The sequence below is a fragment of the Myotis myotis genome, unplaced genomic scaffold (assembly GCF_014108235.1).
Source record: "Myotis myotis isolate mMyoMyo1 unplaced genomic scaffold, mMyoMyo1.p scaffold_m19_p_52, whole genome shotgun sequence".
Classification (NCBI taxonomy): domain Eukaryota; kingdom Metazoa; phylum Chordata; class Mammalia; order Chiroptera; family Vespertilionidae; genus Myotis; species Myotis myotis.
This window is the reverse complement of record NW_023416360.1, coordinates 697,203-706,336: the sequence shown is the minus strand read 5'-3', so window position 1 is coordinate 706,336 and position 9,134 is coordinate 697,203. Positions and strand designations below refer to the sequence as shown.

The 9,134-nt window shown below is 42.8% G+C and overlaps 1 pseudogene; it reads right to left on the bottom strand.

Annotated features, from left to right (window-relative positions):
* Window positions 1-2,284: 2,284 nt before the first annotated feature.
* On the bottom strand, window positions 2,285-3,888 carry LOC118657349 (annotated as a pseudogene).
* Window positions 3,889-9,134: the final 5,246 nt, after the last annotated feature.

Here is a 9,134-nt window from a genome sequence, read left to right as displayed (position 1 = left end):
ATGGCATACTGTTCTTAATATGTTTGCTCACCTTCTTGGCACTATGTGTTTTAACCAAGGTCTCTGAGAAAGGTTGTTTCCCCAGGTAGGGATTTTCCCCTGGAGTTAGGGAGGGAATAAAACCTCTTAACTAGTGCCAGGCGGGTAATTAATCACTTTAACTACGAACAATCATGCTTAAGCTACATAATCTTTACTCCCTGGAATGGAGATAAGAAACGCCCTAACCTTTGTAATAGAGATTGATAGGATTGAATCAACTGGTATAAATACAGATGTAATAAGACAGCAAGACACAGAACTTAGAACACAGAACCAAGAGAGACAGAACCTAGGCACAGAACCTACACAGAACATTCTCTAGAGACAGAAGAACTTCGCTGGAGAGAACATGGCAAAAGATCCTGGACTGAACCTGACTACAGAAATTGGCAAGAGAACCCGACTAGAACCTGGTGACTGAACCTGGCTGGAGAACCTGGACAGAACCTGGCTGGAGAACCTAGCAAGAGAACATGGACACAGAACCTGGCTGGAGATCCAAACCAGAACTTCACTGGAGATCCTAAGCAGAACTTTGCTGGAGATCCAGACCAGAACTTGGCTGGAGATCCTGGCTAGAGATCCTGGCTAGGCTGCTGATCAACTGAACGCTGTCTCCGTGTCCTTCCTTCTTCGCCGACTCCGTCCTCACCTATGGGGAACCCCTGGACCTGCTGGGGCTGGACCCCGGCATATGGCGCCCGAACAGGGACCCCTAGGTAAGCGCCCCACTCTCGGGATGGATAGGACTCCACCATAGGAGAGGGTGGATAGTCTCCGCCGACTCTGTCCACACCTTTGGGAAGCCCTGGAACAGGATTCCCCTAGGTAAGCCCCCCTCCCATTGAGAACCCCCACACTCGGGATGGATAGGACTCCACCAGGGTACTGCAGACCCCCCTATAGAGGATAAGTAGGGTAAGAAGGTGGATAGTACAGAACTTAGATTGAGAAGATGTGCCATACTGAGTCCAAAGAAAGAAGACTCTCTATTGATCTTTAGATTAAGAAGATGTGCCATACTGAGTCTAAAGAAAAAAGACTCTGTATTGATCTTTTAACACATATGCTTGCTAGCAGAGGAATTAAGGTTACTCCCAGTCAGACAGAACGTTTTATACAAGAAGTATGTCCATGCTTTTCTGAGGAAGGAAAGGTAAATGTAATGGCATGGGAGAAGGTAGGCCCAAGGAGCCTTATCCTTAACCCCACTGCAGCCTTTCCACCCTGGGAAAGTGCAGGATTGGCAAGCTCTCCCTGGGGTGATAGATCAGGCCTCAGGTAATAGTGGAAAGCGCCAATCCTACTCTTAAAATGGATACAAGAGAGCATTTTGGGGTTTTTCTTTTTAATGCCTGGCTTTTAAAAAATAAAAAAGGGGGAATTTGCCGGGAGCCGGTCCATGCTTGCTGTTTCAAGGGACCTGGCATATATGGCATACTGTTCTTAATATGTTTGCTCACCTTCTTGGCACTATGTGTTTTAACCAAGGTCTCTGAGAAAGGGTGTTTCCCCAGGTAGGGATTTTCCCCTGAAGTTAGGGAGGGAATAAAACCTCTTAACTAAGTGCCAGGCGGGTAATTAATCACTTTAACTACGAACAATCGTGCTTAAGCTACATAATCTTTACTCCCTGGAATGAAGATAAGAAACGCCCTAACCTTTGTAATAGAGATTGGTAGGATTGAATCAACTGGTATAAATACAGATGTAATAAGACAGCAAGAGACAGAACTTAGAACACAGAACTTAGAACACAGAACTTAGAACACAGAATTTAGAACACAAAACTTAGAACTCAGAACTTAGTATACAGAGCTTAGAACACAGAACTAAGAAGACAGAACCTACACAGAACCTACAGACAGAAGAACTTCGCTGGAGAGAACATGGCAAAAGATCCTGGACTGAACCTGACTACAGAAATTGGCAAGAGAACCTGACTAGAACCCGGTGACTGAACCTGGCTGGAGAACCTAGCGAGGGAACATGGCTACAGAACCTGGCTGGAGAACCTAGCAAGAGAACATGGACACAGAACCTGGCTGGAGATCCTAAGCAGAACCTCTCTGGAGATCCTAAGCAGAACTTCACTGGAGATCCTGGCTAGAGATCCTGGCTAGGCTGCTGATCAACTGAACGCTGCCTCCGTGTTATTCCTTCTTCGCTGACTCCGTCCACGCCTTTGGGGACCCCTGGACCTGCTGGGGTTGGACCCCAGCAGTTGCACAATATTGTGAATGTATTTAATACCACAGAACTACTTAAAAATAATTAAAATATACTTTGCCAGTATTTTTAAAATGCTCTAATAGCATCATTTTTCTTTACCACTGTTTATCAAAATTGGGAGTTTCTTTACCCAGTATAACAAATGGTGGTTTTTTTTGGTGTACATAATTAGGTAGGTTCTTAAAATTGAAATAAAATTCACCATTTTAACCATTTCAAAGTGTACTATTCACTGATTTTTAGCTTATCCATATGGTTGTGCATCTAATATCACTATCGGACTCCAGAACATTTCTATCATTTCAAAAAAGGAACCCATAACCATTAGCAATCACTAGTAATTTCTCCTTTCCCTATCCCCTGGCAATCAATAATACATTCTCTGTCTGTGTATTTGCCTATTTTGGACATTTCATATAAATGGAATCATTCAATGTGTGACTTTTTGTGTCTAGCTTCTTTAAAAAAAAAAAAAATTACCTTTATTGTTGAAAGAATTAGAGGTCTCCCTTTTTCCCCACTGACCTCCTCTACCCCACTCCTGCCCCCTCCCCAGGCCAACCAACTTTTATTAAAATGCCGCGGCAAGAGAAGGAAACCGGGCAAGCTGGGTGGAGAGGCCGTGAACAGGGTGGAAGTGAGGGAGGTTGTTGAGGATGAGTCAAGGGTGAGCAGGAAAGCAAATGTTACTTCAGAAGATTCTTTCTGAGAAGCGGGGAGACGGGCGGGAGGATCAAAGGGCTGGGAGGTGACTGGGCTCCTCCAGGACCTCATGGGACTCCTTAACCTGGAATAAACTCAGAAGGACTGTGCCGCCTGGAGCAGAAAGCCGTACTCTCGCTGCAGATGAACGTGGCCTTTCTGACAAGGGAGGCCACTTCCCCTCCGCCCAGGCCAGCACGTCCCGCCACGGCTTCTGCAGCCGACTCAGCATTGGAACAACCTCAGTACCCGCTCACAAAAGCTCTCCCCAGGCTTCTGGGTCCCTGGACTTCTGTTGCGTGGTCCTTTTGGCTCAGAGTCCTGCTCAGAGTGCCGCTCCGGGCCTGGTTTCTGTCCAGGAAAACCTGCATCCTCATGTCCAGGGCAGACTCTGCTACGGACTCTGTGACGTAGCTCCTGCTGCTGTCCTGGAAGTGAGGGAGTGGATTCCTGGTTGTTCTCCGAATGAGCAGATACGGTATCAAGCAAGGCCTCACGGATGCTGATCTCCAGCTCTTCTGGGCCTGTGCCGACCTGGTCCTCTTCTTCGGATTTGAGTTTATCACAGAATGTGTCTAAATCCTTGTGCATTTTACTCCTCATTTTCTCAAGATCTTGGAATGTCTTGGAGCCGCCCATGGCAGCTCGGGCTCAGAGGGCTGTGGGCTGGTGGCGAGGATCAGGTCTGAGAGTGTTTCAGAGGAGCAGCCTCTTCTGCAGAATCCCTTTGGCTGCAGCGCCCGTGGGCCCCCCGGAGCCAATCACCTCCTCTCGCACCCCGCCCAGCGCAGAGCCAGCGGCGTTCCTCTGTGTCCAGCTTCTTTCAACACAGTGTGTTTCCAAGGCTCATCCCTGCTGCATCATGTGTCAAATTTTCTTTCCTTTAATTTTTTTCTTAATCCTGACCTGAAGATACGTTTTTTTCATTGCTTTTTCAGAGACAGTGGAGGGCGTGGGGAGAGAGAGAGAGAGAAACATTGATGTGAGAGAACCATATCAAACCACATGGACTGGTTGCCTCCCACACATGCCCTGACTGGAGTGGGGGGGACAAACCCACAACCCACGTACTTGCCCTTGACCAGGAATTGAACCTGTGACCATTGGGTGCACAAGCCAACACTGTAACCATTGAGCCACACTGACCAGGGCACATATTTTTCCTTTTTAAAGTTGAATAATATTCCATTGTATGTATGGCATTTTCTTTATTCATTTATCAATTGATAACATCATTCAAATGTCAGTGGACATTTGGGCTGTTTCCACTTTTAGACTATCATTAATAATGCTGCTGTGAACCTTCTTGTCCTGAGTCTTTGTGTGAACATCTTTTTAGGTCTTCCTCAGTGTGTGCCTGGGACTGGAAATGCTGGGTTAGGTGTGAACTCTGTTTAACCATTTCAGGGACTGTCCAACTACCTTCTCACAGTGGCTGCACATTTTACATTCCATCGATAATGTCGGAGGGCTTCAGTTTCTCCATCTCCTTGCCAACACTTCGTTATTTCTGTTTTGTTGTTGATGTTTATAGACAGTCTAGTAGGTTTAAAGTGATATATCATTGTGGTTTTGACTTGCATTTTCCTAGTGACTGATGATGAGTATTTTTTTATGTGCTTGTTTGCCATTTGTATATTTTCTTTGAAAAAAAAATGTCTCTTCAAGTCTTTAGCCCATTTTTGATTAGGATGTTTGTTGTTGAATTGTAAGAGTTTTTTTTATTCCAGATACTAGCCTCTTATCAGATATTTGGTTTGCAAATATTTTCTCTCTATTCTATAGCTTGTCTTTCTACTTTCTTGGTAGTGTTTTTTGTGAACAAAAGTTTTCATTTTTATGAAGTTCAGTTTAATTTTTTTCTTTTGTTATTTGTGCATTTGATGTCATATCTAAGAATCCATTACCAAAGCCAAAGTTATGAAAATTTGCCCATATTTTTTCTTCTAACAGTTTTATAATGTTAGCTTTTACATTTGGGTTTTTGACCCAGCTTTAATTCATTTTTATGTATAGCGTCAGGTAGGATTGCAATGTCATTCTTTTGCATGTGAATATGCATTTAGTGATTTCAGCACCACTTATTGAAGATATTATTTTCCCCCATTGGCACTCTTGTCAAAATCTGGTTATCAGTCACTGTGTGGGTTTATTTCTGTACTTTAAAAAAAATTAAATGTATTTGTATTGATTTCTGAGAAGAATGAAGAGGAGGAGATAGAAACATAGATGATGGGAGAGAATCATTGGTAGGCTGCCTACTGGTGATCGAGCCCGCAACCCGGGCATGTGCCTTTGACTGGAATCAAACCCAGGATCCTTCAGTCGGAGGGGCCAACGCTCTATCCACTGAGCCAAACCAGCTCGGGCTATTTCTGTACTTTTAATGTATTCCATCGGTCTACATGTCTATGCTTAGGCCAGTAACACACGTTTTTTATTACTGTAGCTTTGCAATAGTAAGTTTTCAGAAATCAGAAGATTTTTAAAGATTGTTTTGACTGTTCAGTGTCCCTTGATATTCCATATAAATTTTAATATCAGCGTTTCCATTTTGGTAAGGATAGCATTGAATCTGTAGATCACTTTGGTTGGTACTGCCATCTTAACAATATTAAGCTCTTCTATCCATGAATATGGAATGTTTTTTATTTTATTTTATCTTAAGAGCGTTCATTCCTAGTGTATGGAAACACTGATTTTTATGTTGATTTTTATGTTGATTTTTTATGTTGATCATATATCTGGCAACTCTGTTGAACTTATTTTAGCTCCAGAAATTTGTGTACATGTGTACTCATTAGGCTTTTCTATATATTTTTCTTGCCTAATTTTCTGGCTAGAACTTCCAGTAAAATGTTGACTAGCAGTGGCAAAAGCATGGAAAGCTTTCAGCTTTTTACCACCGAGTATAATGTGAGCTGTAGGTTTTTCATAATAGATATCCTTTATACTGTGGTAGGAAGTCCCCCTATATTTCTGGTTTGTTGAGTGGATTGTTTTAAATCATGAAAGTCTGTTTGATTGTATCAAATGCTCTTTCTGCATCAATTTAGATGATTGTGGGGTTTTTTTCCTTCATTTCATTAATATGATGTTGAAAAGGCTAAAATGGGCTAATTCCAATGTAACCCTGATATTTGGGGGGCTAGCAATCTGAATCCATGCCAGCAAGTTCAGTGTACATTCTTTTTTTTTTTTTTAATCTTTATTGTTCAGATTATTACAGTTGTTCCTCTTTTTCCCCCCGTAGCTCCCCTCCACCCGGTTCCCACCCCACCCTCTGCCCTTACCGCCCCCACCCCCACTGTCCTCATCCATAGGTGTACGATTTTTGTCCAGTCTCTTCCCGCACCCCCCACACCCCTTTCCCCCCAAGAATTGTCAGTCCATTCCCTTTCTATGCTCCTGATTCTATTATATTCACCAGTTTATTCTGTTCATCAGATTTTTGATTCACTTGATTTTTAGATTCACTTGTTGATAGATATATATTTGTTGTTCATAATTTTTATCTTTACCTTTTTCTTCTTCCTCTTCTTAAAGAATACCTTTCAGCATTTCATATAATCCTGGTTTGGTGGTGATGAACTCCTCTAGCTTTTTCTTATCTGTGAAGCTCTTTATCTGACCTTCAATTCTGAATGATAGCTTTGCTAGATAAAGTAATCTTGGATGTAGGTTCCTGGTATTCATCACTTTGAATATTTCTTGCCATTCCCTTCTGGCCTGCATAGTTTCTGTTGAGAAATCAGATGACAGTCGTATGGATACTCCCTTGTAGGTAACTGACTGTTTTTCTCTTGCTGCTTTTAAGATTCTCTCTTTGTCTTTTGCTCTTGGCATTTTAATTATGATGTGTCTTGGTGTGGTCCTCTTTGGATTCTTTTGTTTGGGGTTCTCTGTGCTTCCTGGACTTGTAAGTCTATTTCTTTCACCAGGTGGGGGAAGTTTTCTGTCATTATTTCTTCAAATAGGTTTTCAATATCTTGCTCTCTCTCTTCTGCTGGCACACCCATAATTTGGATGTTGGTTTGCTTGAAGTTGTCCCAGAGGCTCCTTACACTATATTCATATTTTTGGATTCCTTTTTAATTTTGCTTTTCTGGTTGGGTGTTTTTTGCTTCTTCGTATTTCAAATCTTTGACTTGATTCTTGCGCTCCTCTGGTCTGCTGTTGGGAGTCTGTATATTATTCTTTATTTCAGTCAGTGTATGCTTAATTTCTAGTTGGTCCTTTTTCATAACCTCGAGGGTCTCACTAGATTTATTGGCAGTTTCTAGAAAATTCTTGAAAAACCTTAAGAGTGTGGTTTTGAACTCTATATCCAGTCTTTTGCTTTCCTCCAGTTCTGTCATTTGTGACCTGTTTCTTTGTTTCCGCATTTTGGCTGCTTTCCTGTGTTGATAGAGTTGCTTTGTGTGCTAGGTGTCCTATAGGGCCCAGTGGCTCAGCCTCCGCAATTACCTGAGGTGGACACTCTTGGTGCACCCCTTTGTGGGCTTTGCGCACAATCTTGTTGAGTCTGGCCCCTGAGTGTGTCCCTTATGGATCTGAGGAGTTGTAATCTGGGTGGTCCCACTCTGACCACTGGGTACACTGGCACCTGGATCTCTAAGGAGGTGCTAATTTAGCCTCTGCCTGAGGATACCCAGCAGGAGCTATGGACAGATCTGCAGATTCCTCTTCCTTGTTTGGGGTTGGAGGTGCCCAGATGAGGCCCAGCTGTGAAGCAATGAAAGCTGCTGTGAGACCTTGGGCCTTCTTTTGGAAGTTCTGGGTCTCTCTGACCCAGCTGCAGTTTGTTCAGTAATTTTAGATTGCAAAGGGCCAGGCCATTCATATGCAAAAGCCTCTGCGCACAGCTTGGGTGGAGCGGGGTCTCAGGGAATCAACAGGGCAGAGCAAACAGCTATGGCTGATCCTCAGCCCTGCCCTAAGAGGTCCTGGGTCTCAGTGTCCCACGGTAATCGCTGCAAACACCTCTGAGAGAAAGCCGCCCTCAAGTTCCGCCCGCTGCCAGACAGTCCAATTTCTCCCCATATGAGTCTGAGTCACCAGAGACTCGCCGGAACTGGAGTTCAGAACTGTCGGGAGCTTGTGTCTCCCTCCTGATTGAAAAAGACAGCAGTGCCCTCAGTTGCCAGCCCTTTTCACACACACTCGAGCATCCATACTTCTGCACTTTACTTTTGCACCTCCTCTGAGTCTCAGTGTGCTTTTCTCTTTGCTTCTAGTTGTAGAATTTCCACTCAGCCAGCCTTCCTGTGGTTCTGGATGATGTCCGTTTTGTCTTTTAGTTGTAGTTTTGAAGTGGTTGTGCGAGGCAGCAATTTCAGGTGTTTACCTATGCCGCCATCTAGGTTTCTCTCAATCCATTTACATTTAAGGTTATTATTGATAGGTACTTATTTTTTTGCATTTTAATTCTGTATGCCTATGTTTCTCTCTATTTCTTCTTCTCATTACATAGACCCTGTAGCATTTCTTGCAGTGCTGGTTTGGTAGTGACAAACTCCTTTAGCCTTTTATTTTGGTCTGGGAAGTTCTTTATTTCACCATCTATTTTGAATGATAGTGTTGCTATTGAGTACTTTTGTCATTATTCTGAACTCTATGTCTGATAAATTTCTTATCTCTGCTTCATTTATCTCTCCTTCTGGAGAATTCTCTTGTTCTTTCATTTGGGGGTTGTTTCTTTGCCTCCTCATTTGGCTGCCTGTTTGGGTCTGTGACTATGTATTAAGTAGATCTGCTACACCTCCCAATCTCTCTCCCTTGAGCAGGCCAGGACAAGGGACCCCACTGGGGCATGAATCCATGCACTGTGCCTCTAGTTTGTGTTTAAAAATGCAACTGGTTTCTGAATATTTATTTTGTATCCTGTATTTTACTGAATTAATCAGACTTATTAGTTTTTTGGTGGAATCATTAAGGTTCTCTATATACAGTATCATGTCATCTACAAATAATGACAGTTTTACTTATTTCTTTTGAATTTGAATGCCTTTTATTTCTTCCTCTTGTATAATTTCTGTGACTAGGACTTCCATTACTATGGAATAAGAGTGGTGACTGTGGACAACGCTATCTTGTTCCTGATGTTAAGGAAAACTTTAAGTTATTCCCAAAGGAATATAATGTTAGCTGTGGGTTTG